We start from the raw sequence: 22,089 nt of genomic DNA on the forward strand, positions 1-22,089 counted from the left end.
AATCCATTTTGAAACAATTATCACTGAGTGGTTTTGTTTTGCCTTTGAGTAATATTTGTATAAATGGTCGTGTGATTGACTGTAGCTCCCAGAGCGGAGGTTTATATGCCCGTCTACATTATCTTCTTTACCTTCTTCAGATGATACACGTCTGCATTTCTGTACCTTTCTTCCTGAAAAGTTGTAGAAAATGAGTCCTATTCTAAATGTTTTATAGGAGTTTGATGTTGAAAACCAAGCAGTGGTGGTAAGTTTTTCCTTTGAGCGTGAAGACCAGCGTGCCGTTGGCTTCTTTCCTGTGCTCTGACGCTCCGGAGTGTGTGTCCGTGTCGCCCTCTGCGCACAGTCTGCGGCAGAGTCGTTGGTCAGGGGGCGGTGCTTTGCCAGTGACAGCAGCTTCCGCAGCTGACAGGCTTCGGGTTCCCTTCTGTTTCACCTGGGGCCCTGTCACATCTGTGCATCGATTTGGGCGAACTGGCCTGTGAACAATAGTGTGACTTCTGGTCAACCTGTCCAGGTAGCGAGGTCTGTGAGCTCCCTCAGTTGTGTGCGGTACGTCTCAGTTTGGAGGGCTTCGTGCTGTTCCAACGCTGTTGTAAGGGGCAGCGCTTGGCTTATGTGTGGCAGTGGTTCATCTTGTTCGTTTATCTCGTGGCCTTAATATAAATTCACTTATTGGTTCTGGTGGTTTACTGGAGCAAGTAGAAAATCCAAAGAAATCTATGCTCGTGTAATCTGAAAATAACCTTTTCTGTCCAATCTTTATGTCTTTTATTTCTCTGTCTTGCCCTCTCGCCTTGACCAGCACCTTCATTACAGTGTTCTTGTCATGTGCTGGCCTCAGGGAGCAAGTTCTCAGTGTCGAGTAGGGTTTAGTCCTCGTTTTGTCTTTGTTTTGGTAGAGGTCCTCCGCTGAATGTAAAAATTTTCCTTTTAACTCCTGGTTTTCTGAGAGGTGTTGTGTTTTTGTTTTTGTTTTTAAATCGTGAGAGGGTGTTGCATTTTGTCAAGTGCTTTTTCGGTGTGTATTGAATTGCTTGTAGAAATTTTCTGTTTTATAAAATAATGGGTGAATTACGTTTCGATTGTTGAATCAGCCTTGCATTTCTGAGGTAAATCCCACTTGATCATGTTGTATTATCCTTTTATATATTGTTAGATCAATAGGCAATATTTTGTTTAGGAAATCTGTATCTATTTGCGTGGGGGTATCAATCTGTCATTTTTTTTCTTGTGACCTTTTTGTGGTGCTCTCATTTCAAGTACCGCCATTCTCATAGAACAAGCTGGGAGGTGTCCCCTTACGTTTCCGTTTGCATGACCAGTGTATGTAAAGTTAGGGACACTAATCTCTCGTGGCAGTACTGGGAGTCTTAGTCCCATTTGGTGGCGAGGTACTAGTCACAAAGGGCTGTAAAGCAGCAACAGGAATGTGTTGTCTTGTGTAGTTGTATTCCAGGGATGGGGATGCACACACGCATGTATGTGTGTGCTCATGTAGGAAGCCGTGGAGCTCTGAGCTCGGGATTTGTGCATCTCACACGTTAGGCTCCAGTCCGGACTAGCAGAATTGGACCGTGTGTGCAGCCCCCACGCAGCGATGCAGCTCTGGAGGTCTGGCATTGTGCTCAGTTTGGAAAGGGAAGATCAGACGCATCAACACGGTATCTTAAGCCAGGTTCCTAAAGCCCAGGGAAAAGAGTATATATAAAATCTGAGATACGAGATTTTAAATGCTTAAAAATACCCTAATATTACACGTGTAATAAAGTGGTACAGCGTTAAAGGAATTTGTTAGAAAAAAATGCAGACCAAAACTTATAACAGAAAAGGAAACCGTTTCCTAGAACCAGGGAGCAAGGAGAAGAATTGAGGCTTGAATGTTGAGGAAGGGGGCCGAGAGCTGCTGGGCAGAGATTCAGGGGATGAAGGGCGGCTCCTGCAGAGTCGGACTGGAGCGGGTGCCAGAGAGGCCCAGTGCTTCCTTCTGTGTGGCTCTGCTGCTGGGAACATCTGATGAGCTTCCGTCAGTGGCTGATGCTGCAGGTGGAAACATTTCAGACCGGAGCTGTGTTTACACCCCCATCGCTTATACTGTAATGTCTCTGTGCGGTGCTGTGAGAGGTGTCAGGATGTTGACGGAAGAAAGAGCTCTGCAGCAGTCACTTCCACAGGGAGGGTTCCCCTGATTTTCGGACACCTTGCTTTTCAGACTGTAGGTGGTTTCAGTGACCTGCAGATTTTATTTGGGTTGCAGCTTGAGACTTTTTCACACAGTCTTGTTTAATGTTATGTAATGAGTTTAGGGGACGTGAATATAAACTTTCCTTATATTTATGTTGGCCAGAAAAATGTTGTATTGAAAGATATACATAGTCTGTCTTATATTAAAAGCAAACAAACAAAAACCAAGGAAAAAACTTAGGACCTTGTTAAGCAGGATGAGGCCGTATGTTGTATTTCCCCCAAGGTCTGTTTTGTTAACCGTTTTAAATTTTTTTAAGAGAAACAAAATACTGCCAGAATATCATATACTAACTTTACTTTTCTACTGTGAAAATCTTACCTGTTGTAAAGTTGACAGAATCATTGAGAAGATAATATCAGACTGTCGGGTATTCTGTTTGTTTTAACTTTTATGTAAGATCATGATGGAATGGTGTACTGCTGGTATATTTTCAGTTTAGAAAAATGCATATTATCTTTTTATAGGGCAAGGTTTAGCGGAAAATTCTTGGAACACTTGTGCTTCATTTGGTCATTGGGTTTAATTACAGATTTCAAACATACCAGATAGTATTATAGTGGGAATGATAGTCTGTTGTTTTCTTTTTTTGACAAGAATTCATAAAGCTTTGAAGTGTAGCAGGAAAGATGCTTTTTAGGGCTATGATGGGACTTTTGAAGTATTAATTAAATGGGGGGGGCCTTTTAGGCTTTCCATTTTGAAAACAATCTTAGCATTTCCCTTTCATCGGCCTAGAGAATTCAGGTTATCCCTCCTAAGCACTGCTGCCACGGATTGGTTGCTGACATTGTCTCTAATATATCTTGGTAATAAGCACTCTACCTTCATTATCTCCTCTAGGATGGTGGGTGTTACTGCTTGTGCTCTGCAGACAAGGAGCCTCTAATAATTTAAGAGTCACTTGTTGGGAGCGGGGGAGGCAGGTATAGTCTTTAACATTAGTAACACGCACTGCTTCTCAGTCGGGATCTTGCTCGGACGTCACGGCCTCTGGAACCGTCACTGAGACTTGTCTCTTCGGTAGAATTCACAGCCTTCTTCAGTTATAGGCTCAGGGACTAGATTGGGCTCATTCTTTTAAAGGTTTACTTGTGTGATTTAGGTGAAGTTTTAGGTGTCCTATAATCTCTAGGGTGTCTTGCCCATAGAAAGTAAATGGATGGCTCAAGGCAGAGATGCTTTAATAGTCTTGATAATCCAAGGGATGTGCCTGCCTAACCACTGAAAGTCGTCAAAGCCATAATAGTTGAAATGCTATTGTAGTACATTATTTTCCCCATCGTAGGTTGTTAACAGTTTTACTGTGGAAATTGCATTCTTTTTTTTTTTAAGATTTTATTTATTTATTTGACAGAGATAGAGACAGCCAGCAAGAGAGGGAACACAAGCAGGGGGAGCGGGAGAGGAAGAAGCAGGCTCATAGCAGAGGAGCCTGATGTGGGGCTCGATCCCATAATGCCGGGATCACGCCCTGAGCCGAAGGCAGACGCTTAACTTACCTCTGTGCCACGCAGGCGCCCCTGGAAATTGCATTCTTGCACTCAAAATTGGGGATTAAGTGAAGTTAGCCACGCTTTCTTTCTCTTTGGCTCCCAGAATCCTGTGAGGAGTCTTTTACCTGATCCTAGCAGGAGATGGAAACGTTCTTTTATAAGGAGACTGGTCCAAGAGAAAAGGCAGACTAACGTTCTGGGGTCTCTAGCCAAGCAGCTGATTCTCTGCTCAGTGCAGAGATCATCAGGTCACCCGCATGTACAGGGCTCCTCGACAAGCAGGTGTTTAAAGACAGCCTCTGCAGCACAGCAAGAAGAAACAAGTGGGACAACACCAAACTAAAAATTTCTGTGCAGCAAAGGAAACCATCAACCAAAGGGCAAGAAAAGGGCAGCCTGAAGAATGGGAGAAAATATTTGTAAATCATATATCTAATAAAGGACTAATATTTAAAATATATAAGCAACTCATACAACTCGATACCAAAAAAAAAAGTGTTGAAAAAAATGGGCAGAGGATCTGAGTAGACATTTCTCCAAAGAGGACATCCGGATGGCCAACAGATACGTGAAAATATGCCCAGCATCATTCATCGTCAGGGAAATGCGAATCAAAACGACCGTGAGGTATCACCTCACACCTGTCAGAATGGCTGTGATCACGAAGACGAGAATAACAAGTGTTGCTGAGGATGTGGAGAGAAAGGAGCCCTCATGCACTGCTGGTGGGAATACAAACTGGTGCAGCCACTGTGGAGACAGTATGGAAGTTCCTCAAGAAATTAAAAGTAGAATTAACCATATGATCCAGCTGTTTCACTATGAGGTATTTATCCAAAGAAAGTGAAAATACTAATTTGAACAGATATATGTGTACTACAGGATTATTTCCAATAGCCAAGACATGGAAGCAACCCAAGTGACCATTAATGAGTGAATAGGTGGAGAAGATTGTGTGTGCGTTCGTACACACACATATAAATACATACCGTGGAATATTATTCCGCCATTAAAATGAAATCTTGCCATTTGCAAGAACATGGGATGGATTGTGAGGACATTATGCTACATGAAATAAGACTAATCTTTCAGAGAAAGACAAATACCTTGTGATCTCAGTAACGAGTGGAACCAAAAAACCCAAAACAAACGAACAAATAAAACTAGATACAGAGAAAAGAACGGTGGTTGCTCAAGGGGGGCTTGGAGGGGTGGGCGAAATGGGTGAGGGGGTCAAGAGGTACAGAATTCCAGTTATCAATAAGTTGTGGGGCTATAACGTACAGCATGCTCCCTGTAGTTGATAATATTGTAGTGTATACCTGAAAGATGCCGAGAGACTAAATCTTAAAAACTCTCATCACAAGAAAAAAGTTCTTTTTTTGGGTGACTTTTTATGGTGACAAGTGGTAACTAGACTTGTTATGGTGATCATTTCATATTGTATACAAATGTCGAATCATTACATGTACACCTAATACTAATATGTTGTATGCCAATTATATTTCGATAAAAAAAATAAAGACAGCCTTTGCTTTCAAAATGTGAGGCCAAAACAGAGAGAGAAAACAGTTTTGAGTAACAAAGAGGAAACCACAAGCAGAAAGAAGCTAAAAGAAGATAAAAAATTTAAATGTCAGTAGAACTGCATCCATGAAAGACCAACAGAATCCTTTTATTTCTTTTTAAGATTTATTTATTTATTTTTGGGGGGTTGGCAAAGGGAGAGGTGGAGAGAGTCCCAAGCAGACTCTGCTGCTGGGCGCAGAGCCTGACGCAGGGCTCGCTCCGACAGCCCTGAGATCACGACCTGAGCCAAAACCAAGAGTCAGATGCTTTAACCAGCTGCGTCACCCAGGCACCCCTAGAATTCTTTCAAAAAGTGCATTCAAAGAAGAGGAAAATTGAAAGCACCAAAGTAGACATAAACTCAGTAAGAGCAGTGGGAAATAATGTGGAAGATATCTCTCAGAACATGTGTAGGAAAGAAAAATGAGGGAGAAAAGAAAGCAAGTAGGATGATGAGTTGAGAAGGTCCAACATCCAAATAATAAGAGTTGTAGAAAGAGACAAAAGGATTAAATCATCAAAGATCTGATACAAGGACATTTTCTGGAAGCAAAGGGTAAGGGTTTCCAGATTGCAGGTTCCTGGATACTGAAGCCCCGTGGCTACCCCTTGGGCCTCTCCTCCTCCGCCCTTCCCGTGGCAAGACAGCCTCCTTGCGGCCTTGCGGCACCTGTGCAGCTATGACGTTCTAACTGTGGAAGGGGTGAGGTCTCTTCCTTTACAACTCTTCCTACTCTTGCCATTTTTTAGTAGTATTTATTATAGTTGTAATTAGCCACATGTGTGTATCTCCCTTGACTAGGCTGAGAGCTCTGCAGGGTAGGGTCATATATATATATCCACACATCTGTTCCAGTGCCTAGCCTAGTATTTGGTAAAGTAAGTATTTTCAACTTAACTAATCTAAGGGTGGTGTGGCACATTCATTTGCCCCTGGGGGACAGGCATGGCTGGATGACTACATGAAGCATTGTGGCCATGGAAAAGCGGGCAGTAGCAATACCATATCCAGCTGACCCTTGGCCCAGGACAGGGGTGTGTGGTAACAACATGATGGGCGAATACCTGTTGCCACTCCACTGTGTGTTGCCACGCAGGAGTGAGACCCGCCAGTGACAGTGTTTTCAAGAGAGGATGGGAATCCAGCAGCAGCAGGGCTTGGCAAGCAAGAGCCCAGTCTTGAGGTAGACTGCCTGGCTGTGAGGCTCATGTAGGAGGCATGTGGCCTTGGGCGGGTCACTTCTCTCTGTTCCCACATGTGGAAAGTGGGGGAAAAAGAAGGTCTTTTGCTTTGTTTTGTTTTTAAGATTTTATTTATTTATTTTGTCAGAGAGAGAACACAAGCAGGGGGAGGGACAGGCAGAGGGAGAAGCAGGCTCCTTGCCGATGTGGGACTTGATCCCAGAACCCTGGATCATGACCTGAGCCGAAGGCAGACACTTAACTTACTGAGCCACCCAGGCGCCCCCCAAAATAAGGTTATTATGAGGATTAAATTATTTCATTTTTAAGTTCTTAGAACAGTTCTGGCATGGTAATGTTGCATCAACAATTACCTACAGAAACCTCTGGAAGCCCTGAGTCTAGATGCAAACCTTCCTGTCTCAGGAGCAGCTTTTACCATGATGAGGTCCAGGTCAGTGTTTGTATAGTAGGGAAATTGCTCTTTTATTAGGCACAGCAGTTTAACTCCACATTGGGAGTCTTTGTCATTATGCTGTTTTGCTTTTGCAAAATGCTCGCCAAAGAAAGAACCTATGGAAATATTTTCCCAAAGGTAAATTTACGTCTCTTTCTTAGGAGTACAAAGACTCTGTTATAGCTGTGAAATTATAGGGTTTTTTTGAAAGACTTCAAAGAGCCCCAGTCAGAATATCAGATGCCTCCCCCTTCACCCCCCAGCCTGAGAGCAGATGGGGTCCACCAAGCCTTATTCCCTTTCCCAGAGTAAGCTTCCAGAAGTCCAGCTCCCTGCTCCCCACTCCTTGACTCCAGGCAGGAAGCATCTCCATTCGCATGAGTTCAGGCATGTGGGGCTGTATTGTTCCCAGTAACAAATACCAAACCGAAGTAACTCTTCTGTTTCTTGCTCATCCTCATTCCTCTGACAGTTTCTGCCCCTCTTGTGTTCTATATCTCCATGGAATGGTATCACTTTTCCACTCAGTTACCTGAGCAAGAAAAATGGTTGCTGACTTTCCTTTAATTGTATGTGGGCAATCTAGTCACTCCCTGTCCTCTTGATTTTTTTATAGCTCTCAAATCTTTCCACTTCTTGGGCCATAGTTAGTGCTGTCAGGATTATAACAGAAGCTTTCAGATTGGTCTGTATGGGCTTAATTGCTGCCCAGGTGCATATCCTAAGACCGTTCAGGCTCCCCACCTGCCTCTGGAGCTGGGCCTTGTCTAGCTTCTCTGCTGTTTGAATTAAAGCCGTGTTGACCTTTGCACTGACTCCCTGGATCACTAACGTACACCTGCAGCCATGTCTTCTGTTGGGTGTAACTTTAGACGTACCCATTCTCAAGATCCCGGCTTGGAACTCATATTCTAGGAACTCGACCATGCCCCATGTCTGGGCGGTACCTGTTTTCCCGGCATCACCCCTAACACCATGTTCTTCATGTACTTGTCTGTGCTGGTCTTTCTTATAAGGGCCATAGGGGCAGGGGCTATTTCCTGTGTCCTGCTCTGTCCTGATGACCAGTCTGTCTCTTTCCTAGTATCAGTCTGTCCTGATACCCTGATGCCCAGGAAAGCACCTTATAGTCTACTATAATACGTTTTGGTTGGGGCGAGGGGATGAATGAGTAGGTGGGAAGTAAATAAATACAGTAAAGAAAATTAGAACGTTTCTTTGTTTTGATACAGGTACCTAATGTTGTGGCTCCCAGACAAAACTTGCATAGGGATCTCATGGTAGTGTTGAAGTACAGATTCTTTTTTTTTTTTTTTTTTAAGATTTTATTTATTGGAGAGAGTAAGTGCACAAGCGAGAGCACGAGTAGAGGGGAGAGGCAGAAGCAGCCCGCCGAGCAGGGCACCTGACTCCAGGCTCGATCCCAGGACCCCGGGACCATGACCTGAGCCAAAGGCAGATGTTTCACCAACTGAGCCCCCCCCCCCCCCCCCAGGCGTCTCTAAAGCACAGACTCTTCTTAAGTAGGTTTGTGGTAGGGCTCTTACAGCCTCTTGATGATAGGATGCCTGTGCTGCTAGTCCGTGGACCGTCCTCGGATTGGCGGGTGTCTAGTGCGGAAGGAAAGACAGACTGTGAGCCAGCACAGGGAGTCGCAGGGTCTGGGGCAAGTCGTGCAGCCGCTCACTGTCTGCGCCCCCAGATGAGGCTACTCCTGGGAGCTGCCGTGTGGGGTGGGATTGCGGATCAGACCCTCAGACTGAGCACATCAGTTCCTGCTGCCTGGTGGACAAGTGTTCATGACCAAATGAATCATTGGCATTGGCTTCCTCGTTGTGTATGTAGCACATTCTAGATCACATTGTCTTTGTATATGTTTTTATATTCAATCCGTGTGATAGTCCTGTGAAGTCACTGCTGTCCTGCTGTCAGCACACTGGTGTTCACAACTAGGTTAAATGTCCTGTTGGCATGTTAACCGCATGTTCGTGGAGCTGGATTTGAAGCCAGCCCAGACCTCTGTCTCAGCACTGTGATACCGTAGCCCCTCCTAACTTAATTTTTCACACTAAGTTCTGGAGTTAGTTTTAAGAGACTGAAATGTTAAGATGATGATCCAAGCCCATTAAAAACATTAATTTTTTCTTTGTGAACCACTGGACAGGACTATTTTAATGAACGAATGAATTCAAATACCCAAATGTTCAAGGGGAGTTCCATGGAGAATTTGGAACTTTTTCTCCGCACGAGTTCTGGCAAATTCTAGTTGTCCTGCCTCTCTGTTCTTCTTGAGCTCATCAGGCTCTGTTTGGGTTACCCTCCCTGCGCTGCTGTCCAGAAACTGCCCCCTGGCAGAGAGCCAGGTCTCACTCCATCTGTCCCCTCCTTCAGAGGTCATGTGAGGTGCTGCGTGTGTCGGGGTAAAAGCAGCTGCTTCCCATGTTCTGTGCAGTTTTCTAGCTGCTTATTGAGGAGGGTGGTCCATCCAGACCCTGCTCCTCCCTCACTTTTATGTCTTCATTTTTCTCTCCTGTGTTGGGAGGGTTAATGTGTACTTGTTAGGATTTGTATCGGGATTACATTAAGTGAGTAATGTATATAAAAAACTGCTTAGCTGGCTAGCACATTGGCAATATTCAGTAAAAGGCTTTTTGTTTTTTACCTTATAATACTAGACTCAATTTTGCCTTTTTTTTTTTTTTTTTTAAGTAAACGCTACCCCCGATGTGGGCCTTGAACTCACAACCCTGAGATCGAGTCTCATGCTCTACAGATTGAGCCAGCCAGGCGCCCCAGGTTTTTTCTTATTTAGTAGAGGCTGAGTATATACTGTGTTCGAGTACAGTGAGATTTTAGTCATGTATTCAGTGAACATCTGCAAAACCTGACCTGACCTGTTTCCAGTTGGTATATCTGTTGTGTGGCTTTCATGTGCCACGCACAGGGCCAGCAGAAGTCCCTGCCTTCTCTGCAGGTGGGTCCCCATGTCTGCATTCCCCTTTTCAGCAAAATGCCATGAGTTCCTTGCGTGTCCTGCCTGCACCTCCTTTCTTTATAAGCTCTGTGGAACTCCCTCTCAGCAGGCATTTCCTCCCCCCATCACTGCACTGGGGTGCAGAGAGAGGTTCTTCCTTTGACCAGGTCGTGCGTTTGGCACCTCCTTCCTTGACTTGGTCTCTCAGCCTCTCGGTTTACCTCTTAGCCCACTGGGTGCAGCTTCTTCGTTTCCTCTGGTAACAAGGAGCTTTCCCTGTCTGTCTCTAAACATCACAGAGGGCTAGGCGCTGTTGTCACACCTCTTTCAAGTTGGAAAGTGCTTTCAGGGGAACAGACATGACGCTTCAGCATCTGTAACCCTCCCAGGGCTCAGGGATCCAGTACAGGGCGCATTGCCTAGCAGGGCTCATCACAGGGGATCCAGGAGCCAAGCTTGAAGCATTACTAAGAACAGGAGGTAGCAAGGAAATGGGGGAAGCATGAGAGCCCTGTTAGGGAAGACTGCTCTGGAGTACGGCTGTGGAACATGGCGAGGAGAACGTGGGTGCTTGAAGCCGGTGTAGGCCAAGTGCTCACGCCTGTAGAGAAGAGGTTCCGGAGGAGCACCCTGCCCCCGGCTACAAGCATGATTTTTCTGCTCTTGGAAGGCCTCGTATTGAGATAGTTTCTTTGTAAGGAAAGTGTTTGGATGCAGTATGCACAATGATAGATACAAGCTCAGAAATGTTGCAGTGCTGGAGGAATTAGTTATGTACGTTTTCTGCATGGATTTTGAATGCCTGCAATAACTCTGTTTTATTTTACATTTTTAAACATATAATTCAATTATCAAGTAATATTATAGAAAAATACTTTAGCTGTGTTTCTTTCCTCTGGGAGATTTGCAATTAGTAACAAAGATGTACTCGAGAATGTGTATCATTGATTGATGTGCTCAGTAGAAGTAATTAGGAACCAGGCATGGACCTCCTCAGCCTGGCTTTAAGGGGACAGCCCTTACTGCTGTGATTTCCAGGAAACCTGGGGGTCCTGTCGTGTGACACAGACACACCAATCCAGCCTCCCACCGGCCGTCCACCCGTTCCATCTGGCCATACTTCCTCTATTTCTTTTCATCACGTTAGCTACCATTGATTGAGTGATAAGGAAAAAGATGTCTTCCTGCCTTCTTCTTCCCATTGCCAGTCAGTCCCGGGGAAGCTGCAGTAGGAAGCCCCGTTCCAGGATGTGCCAGATTTCTCTGGCCTTTCCTGCCATAGGTGTGACAAGATGTGCCGCACCCATCAGGGTACACTCTTTTACTCCTAGTGTGGGGACTACAGTAGTTGTGTGTGTGCACGCGCATGTGTGCATACTGATGAAAGTGGGCTGCTTCCCCCAGGTCGAGGGTTTCAGGGGCAGAGAACATTGTTAGGTGGGGGTGAAAGGGCTCCCTAGTGTTTAGATGTATGGTGTACCTTAACTGAAAGGACTTCAGAGCCCCAGTGTCACACTGTCACCACCTGGCCATGGAGGAGACTTATGTCCTTGGAACATGCAGTGTCTTTCATCTTAGACTTTTATGTCGCTGTAACCAGGCAAGCACCACCCACCTCTAGCAGTTGAGGTGGAAATGAAATTAACCGAGATGACCTATGTCCTCCTTGCATGTAGAGTCACCCAGGAAGTAGTAATTTTGTTTGTAATGAGTGTTCGCTGTGGCAGACATTTGCCTCCGTTGATTGGACTGTTGGTCTTAGAGCTGGGGTCCAAGTTTGAGTTTTAGGGGATCCATGAACTTTTCAATCATATACAAAATTTTGTGTGTTTTAATGTATATGCATTTTCTCTTGAAAATGTTCATATTTTTCAACAGATTCTCAAAGATCTCTGTCATATGTATGTCAGTATGTGTGTAAAGAACTCCTTTCATAGAAGATGGTAAATGAATGGTAATTTGGTATTTGCAAGCATCATTCATTTTACCTGTTTTGCACAATAACATGTTCATGTACAATTAGAAGAGAGGCCTAGGCAGAAACGTAAAAATCAAGAACAGTTGCCGTTTATGAAATGTGCCCACGTGAATCGTTTCTTTGCTAGGTTGATAATTGTGGCTCAGGCAGTTGATTTTAGCCAGTGCATTTGGCATGGCATGTTGCTTTTGGTCATTTGTCTTCTGGGAAAAATTTTTGTTCTCATTTTGTAAATAAATGTGTGTGTGTGTGTGTGTGTGTGTGTGTGTGTACTGTAAAATGCATACGTCTTGTGTATCCTGGTGTAGGTTTAACTACTACCTTCCATATCAGTGTTTACAACGTCACCAGCCCCAGCAGCCTCCCTCATGGTTCCTTTCAATCAATATCCCTGGGAAGGTGACCAACATTTTGATTTCTGTCACCATGACTCTGTTTTGCCTATTTATCATAATGTCCGTGAAATTCATCCAAGTTGTTGCATGTAGCACTTCCTCATTTTTCATTGCTGTATAGTATTCCATTTAAGAATATACCACAGTTTGTTTTATTATTGATGGATGGTTGGGTTGTTTCCAGTTTTGAGCTATGTGAATGGCGCCGCTATGAATACTGCATGTGTCTTTTTTTTTTTTTTTAAAGATTTTATTTATTTTTGACAGAGAGAGACAACGAGAGAGGGAACACAAGCAGGGGGAGTGGGAGAGGAAGAAGCAGGCTCTTAGCGAAGGAGCCCGATGTGGGGCTCGAACCCAGAACGCTGGGATCATGCCCTGAGCCGAAGGCAGATGCTTAACTGCTGCGCTACCCAGGCGCCCCCTGCATGCGTCTTCTGGTGGCCCTGCACCTGGGTCTCTCTTCGGCATGTACCTAAGAGTGAAGTGGCTGCTTGTAGTGTGTGTCCCGGTGCTCTCCAGCTGTAGCAGAGATCATTTCCGACAGGCCTGTATCAGATTATAGCCCAGCTACCAGCATAGAAAAGCTGTATTTGCTCCACATCTTTGCCACGCTTATTAGCATTGTTGGTGTTTAAGAGTTTGGAGCCATAGAAAAACTATACTTAAAAAAATAAATTTTAAAAATGGAGATAAATTTCACATAACAGAATTTCACATGTGACATGAAATTCTCCATGTGGTTTTAAGTGTACACACAGGGTTGTGCGACCATCGCTGCTGTCCGGCTCCGTCACCCCAAAAAGAGACCCAATACCCATAGCCAGGCACTCCCCATCTCCCTCCCTCCAGCCTCTGGCAAGCTCGTACCTGCTTTCTGTCCCCTTGGATTTGCCTCTTCTGGGATTGTCATATACATGGATCCTGCAACCTACGGCCTTTTGTCTGGCTTCTTTGACTTATCCCAATGACGTCAAGGTTTATCCATGGTGTAGTGGTACCAGGACTTTGTCCTTGTTATGGCTGAATGCTCTTCTGCTCTGTTGTATGGATAGGCCAGTTTGTTTCAGCATTCATATCACTAAATGTTATTGTTCTGTTAGAATAGAGAAGATGGAAATTATTAAGCAGCACCTTTACATTTGTGTCTTGATCTGACCTCTGGCTGATTGGCTGCAGTTTATCGAAGTTTGCTTGGAGCACATGGATGGCGTCTGGGAGGCAGCCTCAGTTCCCTGCGGGTGCTCCTAGGAACAGTGCAGTGTGCGTGACATGTTCCTCTATTGGGTGACTTCGGCTAGTGGCCTCTTGGAGGCCCTTCTTCTTTAGTTAGGCCACTTCTGGGCCATTTTCCTCATCATGGTTTCTCCAGACCACCTTTTTATCCATTTCGGTTCCTTTTGTTACTGTAGCGTTAATTGGATCTTAGCTCAGCACAGTAGCTTTGTTACAATGTTTAAATATCTAACTACCTAACACAGAAGAAGATGCTAACACAACAGTCACGAGAAACTGGGGGAACCTTCATTATGGCTGGTTTTCTAGTTCGCTTAAGGCCTGAGAGAAAAAGTCTCTTGGATCAGGTTGGTCCGTCTTGGATAACAGAGTGGACTTTCTTTTCCCCTCGAATCCGTCAGTTATTTCCCCTTTTCTAAATTATTGACCCAGTATACCTGTTGTAGAGTTCCGCCTTGGCTATCCAGTGAATGGTCGAGAATGACTATAACATCTAAGCCTGTGAGCCGATGAACTTTTGCTGGTGAGGTGAGCCCTTAGAGCTTGGGCTGGTGTCGTGTTCCGTGGGCCGTAGCTACCGGTAACATGGTCCCGTGCTCTCGGCTGGGAGCTCCTAGCCGGCGTAGAGACCCTCCTACAGACCGGGGAACTACAGGTTTTCAGACCCTCCGACCGTTACTAAATACAAGGAACTGCAGAGTTCATTTGATCAGGTACACTGGGGGCGATCACCTGATTCCACAAAGAATAGTTGGGTGGTTATGTTTTGAGAGGATATACATCTATTGCATGTGATACCTGGCTTTTAACAGTCAGTCTGTAATTAAATTGGTCTCGGTGGGGCATACAGATACCCTGAGAGAATTTAAATAGAGCCATACTAGTGTCGGTGTAGTTCTCTGAGGAAGGCTGCTGGCCCAGACTGTTGATCCTCGGGGTCACGTGTTCTCCCGATTCCTCAGAGTCCCTGAGCTCCGTTGGGGCTCAGGGAAATACCAGTATTGTTGGTTAGTTAGTGGCGCCTGGAGCCTAGTTTAGGTGTCTTGGGGTTAATAATATTCTGGTATCGGAGGTGAAAGGAAATGTGATTCTTAGATTTGGGGTGAAGTACAGTACCATTTGTGTTCCTAGCTTCAGTTCTAAGGTCCTTGTTAGAAAGTTGTAGGGATAGAGAATCAAATAGACAGTTGGACAGATTGTCCGCTAATGTGCTTGTTTTGGAAAGACAGGGAAAGGGAAAGATAGTAGGAGGGCAGAGAGGACTGGAACGGTCACTGAACAGGTTAGTAGACTGAACCAACATAAGATAAAGATGTCTAGTATCTGTGAGTTTTGGTAGGGTCAGTTGGGTTATCTGATTGAAGTCCTTCTGGCTTCATTAAATCGAACTGGACAACTGTTTCATGATACTGGAAATAGTAGAAACATAAGACCTGCTTGTTGTGTGTAGGGCCTCCAGGATTCTCCTTTTACCTTCACAGGTGTTAGTACAGGCTTCAGGCTTTAAATGGGAGGACATATGCCTGTTAGAGCCATCAGTGCAGCCACCGAGCACACAGAGGTGGCTTCCGTAACATAGCAATCAGAAGTTTAGAAATCCAGGGGCACCTGGGTGGCTCAGATGGTTGAATGTCCAGCCCTTGGTTTCCGCTAAGTTCATGGTCTCATGGGTCATGGGATTGAGCCCGGTAATGAGTCCTGCATCCCTCCTCATGTTGGGCTCTGCGCTCAGCAGGGAGTCTGTGTGAGATCCTCTCTCTCCCTCTGCCCTCTCCCCGCCCTGCTCACATGTTTCCCTCCCTCCCCTTCCCTCCCTCTCTCAAATAAATGAATACATCTTTTAAAAAAATTACGAAATCCAGCACAGGGTATGCCTTAATTATTTTTAATATTCTAAATTGACAAAGCAGTTGTATAGTTTTGGTTTTTGTCAAGTACAAAAAATGAGAAGGGCTTAGCAATGTTAGAAATGTCCAATGTAGAAAGTTACTATAATATTCAGAAAGGAAAAGATCAGTTTTCCATCTGGATCCCAAGATAGAATCTCTTTCATATTTGTTTTAGGTGTTTAGCTAATTGGATCCATGGAAAAGGTTATTTCTGATTGTTTCTAAGTTTTCCTCCTTTTATAGATGACAGTGTTGGCCAGTGGCCACCTCTCTGTTTCTGAGTTTAAATATATACAAGTGGGGGCACCTGGGTGGCTCAGTTGGTCTGCCTTCGGCTCAGGTCATGGTCTCCGGGTTTTGGGATAGAGCCTCACATCAGGGTCTGCTTCTGTCTGTCCCCTGTGCCCCTACCCCCTCCTCCTCCCCCTGCTGTGCTCTCTCTTTCTTTCTGTCAAATCAATAAAATCTTTATTTTTTTTTAATGATTTTTTATTATATTATGTTAGTCACCATACAGTACATCCCCGGTTTCTGATGTAAGGCTCAATGATTCATTAGTTGCGTATAACACCCAGTGCACCATGCAATACGTGCCCTCCTTACTACCCATCACCGGTCTATCCCATTCCCCCACCCCCCTCCCCTCTGAGGCCCTCAGTTTGTTTCTCATAGTCCATAGTCTCTCATGTTTCATTCCCCCTTCTGATTACCCCCCCTTTCTTTATCCCTTTCTTCCCCTACTGATCATCCTAGTTCTTATGTTCCATAGATGAGAGAAATCATATGATAGTTGTCTTTCGCTGCTTGACTTATTTCAGTTAGCATTATCTCTTCCAGTGCCGTCCATGTTGCAGCAAATGTTGAGAATTCGTTCTTTCTGATAGCTGAGTAATATTCCATTGTATATATGGACCACAACTTCTTAATCCAGTCCTCTGTTGAAGGGCATCTAGGCTCCTTCCACGATTTAGCTATTGTGGACATTGCTGCTATGAACATTGGGGTGCATATGGCCCTTCTCTTCACTACGTCTGTATCTTTGGGGTAAACACCCAGTAGTGCAATGGCTGGATCATAGGGTAGCTCAATTTTTACCTTTTTAAGGGACCTCCACACTGTTTTCCAGAGTGGCTGTACCAACTTGCATTCCCACCAACAATGTAGGAGGGATCCCCTTTCTCCACATCCTCTCCAGCAATTGTTGTCTCTTGCCTTGTCTATTTTTGCCATTCTAACTGGCGTAAGGTGGTATCTCAGTGTGGTTTTGATTTGAATTTCCCTGATGGCTAATGATTTTGAACATTTTTTCATGTGTCTGTTAGCCATTTGTATGTCTTCATTGGAAATGTGTCTATTCATATCTTCTGCCCATTTTTTGATTTGTTTATTTGTTTCTCGTGTATTGAGTTTGAGAAGTTCTTTGTAGATCTTGGATACCAGTCCTTTATCTGTAGTGTCATTTGTAAATATATTCTCCCATTCTGTGGGCTGCCTCTTAGTTTTTTTGACTGTTTCCTTGGCTGTGCAGAAGCTTTTTTTTTTTTAATGATTTTTTATTATGTTAGTCACCATACAGTACATCCCCGGTTTCCGATGTAAGGCTCAATGATTCATTAGTTGTGTATAACACCCAGTACACCATGCAATACGTGCCCTCCTTACTACCCATCACCGGTCTATCCCATTCCCCCACCTCCCTCCCCTCTGAAGTCCTCAGTTTGTTTCTCATAGTCCATAGTCTCTCATGTTTCATTCCCCCTCCTGATTACCCCCCCTTTCTTTATCCCTTTCTTCCCCTACTGATCATCCTAGTTCTTATGTTCCATAGATGAGAGAAATCATATGATAGTTGTCTTTCTCTGCTTGACTTATTTCACTTAGCATTATCTCCTCCAGTGCCGTCCATGTTGTAACAAATGTTGAGAACTCGTTCTTTCTGATAGCTGAGTAATATTCCATTGTATATATGGACCACAACTTCTTAATCCAGTCATCTGTTGAAGGGCATCTCGGCTCCTTCCACGATTTAGCTATTGTGGACATTGCTGCTATGAACATTGGGGTGCATATGGCCCTTCTCTTCACTACGTCTGTATCTTTGGGGTAAATACCCAGTAGTGCAATGGCTGGATCATAGGGTAGCTCAATTTTTACCTTTTTAAGGGACCTCCACACTGTTTTCCAGAGTGGCTGTACCAACTTGCATTCCCACCAACAATGTAGGAGGGATCCCCTTTCTCCACATCCTCTCCAACAATTGTTGTTTCTTGCCTTGTCTATTTTTGCCATTCTAACTGGCATAAGGTGGTATCTCAGTGTGGTTTTGATTTGAATTTCCCTGATGGCTAATGATTTTGAACATTTTTTCATGTGTCTGTTAGCCGTTTGTATGTCTTCATTGGAAAAGTGTCTGTTCATATCTTCTGCCCATTTTATGATTTGTTTATTTGTTTCTCGTGTATTGAGTTTGAGAAGTTCTTTGTAGATCTTGGATACCAGTCCTTTATCTGTAGTGTCATTTGCAAATGTATTCTCCCGTTCCGTGGGCTGCCTCTTAGTTTTTCTGACTGTTTCCTTGGATGTGCAGAAACTTTTAATCTTGATGAAGTCCCATAAATTCATTTTATCTTTTGTTTCTCTTGCCTTTGGGGATGTGTCATGAAAAAGGTTGCTTTGGCCGATGTCGTAGAGGTTGCTGCCTGTGTTCCCCTCTAGAATTTTGATGGATTCCTGTCTCACATCGAGGTCTTTCATCCATTTGGAGTTTATTTTTGTGTATGGTGTGAGAGAGTGGTCAAGTTTCATTCTTTTGCATGTAGCTGTCCAATTTTCCCAGCACCATTTATTGAAGAGACTGTCTTTTTCCCACCGGATGTTTTTTCTTGCTTTATCAAAGATTAGTTGCCCAAAGAGCCGAGGGTCCATTTCTGGGTTCTCTGTTCTGTTCCATTGGTCTATGTGTCTGTTTTTGTGCCAGTACCATGCTGTCTTTGTGATCACAACTTTGTAGTACAGCTCGAAATCCAGCATTGTGATGCCCCCAGCTTTGTTTTTCCTTTTCAACAGTTCCTTGGAGATTCGGGGCCTTTTCTGTTTCTATACAAATTTAAGGACTATTTGTTCCAGTTCTTTGAAAAATGTCCTCGGTATTTTGATCGGGAGAGCAGTGAAAGTGTAGATTGTTCTGGGTAGCATGGACATTTTAACTATGTTAATTCTTCCGATCCATGAGCATGGAATATTTTTCCATCTTTTTCTGTCTTCCTCAATGTCTTTCAAGAGTAATTTATAGTTTCTAGAATATAGGCCCTTTACGTCTCTGGTTAAGTTAATTCGAAGGTAACGTATGGTTTTTGGTGCTATTGTAAATGGGATGGATTCCCTCATTTCTCTTTCTTCGGTCTCGTTATTCGTGTATAGAAATGCAACTGATTTCTGAGCATTGATTTTGTATCCCGCCACGTTACTGAAATGCTCTATAACTTCTAATAGTTTGGGAGTGGCTTCTTGTGGGTTTTCCATATAGAGTATCATGTCATCTGCGAAGAGAGACATTTTGACTTCTTCTTTGCCGATTTGGATACCTTTGATCCCTTTTTGTTGTCTGATTGCTGTTGCAAGGACTTCTAGTACTGTGTTGAATAATAGTGGCGAGAGTGGGCATCTTTGTCGTGTTCCTGATCTTAAGGGAAAGGCTTCCAGCTCTTCCCTATTGAGAATGATATTTGCTGTAGGCTTTTCATAGATGGCTTTTATGAGATTGAGAAATGTACCCTCTATTCCTACACTCGGAAGGGTTTTAATCAGGAAAGGATGCTGTATTTTGTCAAATGCTTTTTCGGCATCAATTGAGAGGATCATATGGTTCCTGAGTCTTTTCTTGTTGATATGATGTATCACGCTGATTGATTTGCGAATATTGAACCACGCTTGCATCCCAGGTATGAATCCCACTTGATCATGATGGAGAATCCTTTTAATGTACTGTTGGATTCTATTAGTAAGTATCTTGTTGAGGATTTTGGCGTCCATATTCATTAGGGAAATCGGTCTGTCATTCTCCGTTTTGAGGGGGTCTTTGCCTGGTTTGGGGATCAAGGTAATATTGGCCTCATAGAATGAGTTTGGTAGCTTTCCTTCTGTTTCTATTTTTTGAAATAGCTTTAGGAGAATAGGTATTATTTCTTCTTTGAATGGTTGGTAGAATTCCCCAGGAAAACCATCCGGGCTTGGAGTTTTGTTATTTGGAAGGTTGTTTATCACTGACTCAATTTCTTCATAATTAATTGGCCTGTTTAAGAAATCAGTTTCTTCCTGTTTCAATCTTGGTAGTTAATAGGTTTCCAGGAAGGATTCCATCTCTTCCAGATTACTTAGTTTATTGGCATATAGCTGTTGATAAAAATTTCTAATAATCCTTCCAATTTCAATGGTGTTGGTCGTGACCTCTCCTTTTTTCATTCATAATTTTAATAATTTGGGTTCTTTCTCTTTTCTTTTGGATAAGTCTTGCCAGTGGTCTGTCAATTTTATTGATTCTGTCAAAGAACCAGCTTCTAGTCCTGTTGATCTGCTCTCCTGTACTTCTGGTTTCTGATTCATTGATTTCTGCTCTAATTTTGGTCAACTGCTTCCTCGTGAGTGGATTAGGCCTGTCCCTCTGTTGCTGTTCCAGCTTCTTGAGGTGAGAATATAAAAGCTGCATTTTAGATTTTTCTATTCTTTTGAGTGAGGCTTGGATGGCTATGTATTTTCCCCTTAGGACTGCCTTTGCAGTATCCCATAGGTTTTGGACCGTTGTGTTTTCATTCTCGTTCGTCTCCATAAATTGTTTAAGTTGATTTTTGATTTCCTGGTTTATCGAGTCATTCTTGAGCAGGACGGTTCTTAGTCTCCAAGTGTTTGAGTTTCTTCCAAATTTTTCCTCTGGTTGAGTTCCAATTTCAGAGCGTTGTGGTCTGAGAATATGCAGGGGATAATTTCAATCTTTTGGTATCGGTTGAGACCTGTTTTGTGTCCCAGAACATGGTGTATTCTTGAGAATGTTCCATGGGCATTAGAATAGAATGAGTATTCTTTGGTTCTGGGGTGTAGTGTTCTATATCTATCTATGAGGTCCAACTCGTCGAGTATGGCATTCAAAGCCTTTGATTCTTTGCTTAGTTTTTGCCAGGGTGTTCTGTCTATTTCTGATAGTGGAGTGTTGAGGTCCCCTACTATTAATGTATTTTTATCTATATGTCTCTTTATTGTGGTTAAGAGTTGGCTTGTGTATGTTGCTGCTCCCCTGTTGGGGTCATATATATTTATAATTGTCATATCCACTTGTTGAATACTTCCTTTAAGAATAATATAGTGCCCTTCTGCATCTCTAACTATAGTCTCTCGTTTAAAATCCAATCTATCTGATATGAGAATTGCTACCCCAGCTTTCTTTTGAGGTCCATTTGCGTGAACTCCATCCCCTTACTCTCAGTCTGAATGCATCTTTGGGTTTGAAATGAGTCTCTTGTAGACAGCAAATGGATGGGTCATTTCTTTTTATCCAATCTGCAACCCTGTGGTGTTTTATGGGAGTGTTTAAACCATTTACATTGGCACTAAGAACTGAGCGATATGATTTTAATGATGCCATGTTGCCAGTAAAGTCTTTGTTTGTATTGGCTGTGACTTTCTGTTCTGTATCACTCTTGGGGCCTTTTTACCTTTATAGAACCCCCCTTAATATCTCCTGTAGGGCTGGTTTTGTGGTTACGAAATTGGTTAATGACTGGCGATTCTGAAATGTCTTTATTTCTCCATCAATTCTGAATGACAGCCTTGCTGGATAAAGGATTCTTGGCTGCATGTTTTTCTCTGAAAGAGCTTTAAAAATGCCCCCCCAACCCTTTTTCTCATTCCAGGTCTGTGTAGACAGGTCTGATGTAATTCTGATGCCTTTGCCTTGGTACGTGAGAAATTTCTTTGTCCTGGACGCTTTCAATACTGTATCCTTTGATCTAATATTTGTGAAATGCACTATGACGTGACGTGGCATAGGTTTGTCGTGGTTGAGCTTGAGAGGGGTCCTCTCTGCCTCTTGGACACGAATGTTTGTTTCCCTTGCTAGATTAGGGGAGTTTTCAGCTACAATTTGTTCAAATATCTCTTCTAGACCTCTGTTTTTCTCCACCCCCTCGGGGATGCCGATGATTCTGACATTGGATCATTTCATTGAGTCAGTAATCTCCCATAGTCTACATTCGTAAATAAATAAAATCTTTAAAACATAAATACATAAACAAACACAAGTAGGTTATGATGACTTAACTGCTATGACTTAACTACACTTGTCACATTAACTTTAGATTTAAAACATGTTCATCTTAACAACACTTTGTTAATGTGGGTTTTACAAATAACATATGTTTAAATTGGCTGAATTAAGTAAGACTGTATGTAACTCAGCACAGTTGTATTCTTTATATTTTGCCATTCCTCATTTCCTTAGGAATTTTTTTAAGTCTCCAAAAATTATTCACCAATTACTTCCAAGGTCTCGGTGTTAGCAGTCTTAGAAATTAATTTATAGTTGATATTAAAGACTAATGTTGAATATTTTCATCAGATATATAGCATTAAAATTTTTATAGTGATATCTCAAGTAAAGTAAATGATTTACATAGTTG

At 43.2% G+C, this 22,089-nt stretch overlaps 1 protein-coding gene across 4 annotated transcripts in view; it reads left to right on the forward strand.

Annotated features, from left to right (window-relative positions):
* The window catches only part of LOC125282066 (focal adhesion kinase 1-like), a 424,568-nt gene that overhangs the window by 365,999 nt on the left and 36,480 nt on the right, over window positions 1-22,089 (forward strand). For 2 of the 4 annotated variants that reach the window (XM_057313013.1, XM_057313015.1), the window contains exon 4: window positions 21,325-21,923. The exons of the other annotated variants lie outside the window; for them this stretch is intronic. The gene's annotated coding sequence lies outside the window, so the exon portion shown is untranslated. Of the gene's footprint in view, window positions 1-21,324; window positions 21,924-22,089 lie in introns of those variants that run through there. 4 annotated transcript variants of the gene reach the window in all.

Source organism: Ursus arctos, unplaced genomic scaffold, assembly GCF_023065955.2.
Source record: "Ursus arctos isolate Adak ecotype North America unplaced genomic scaffold, UrsArc2.0 scaffold_16, whole genome shotgun sequence".
Lineage (NCBI taxonomy): Eukaryota > Metazoa > Chordata > Mammalia > Carnivora > Ursidae > Ursus > Ursus arctos.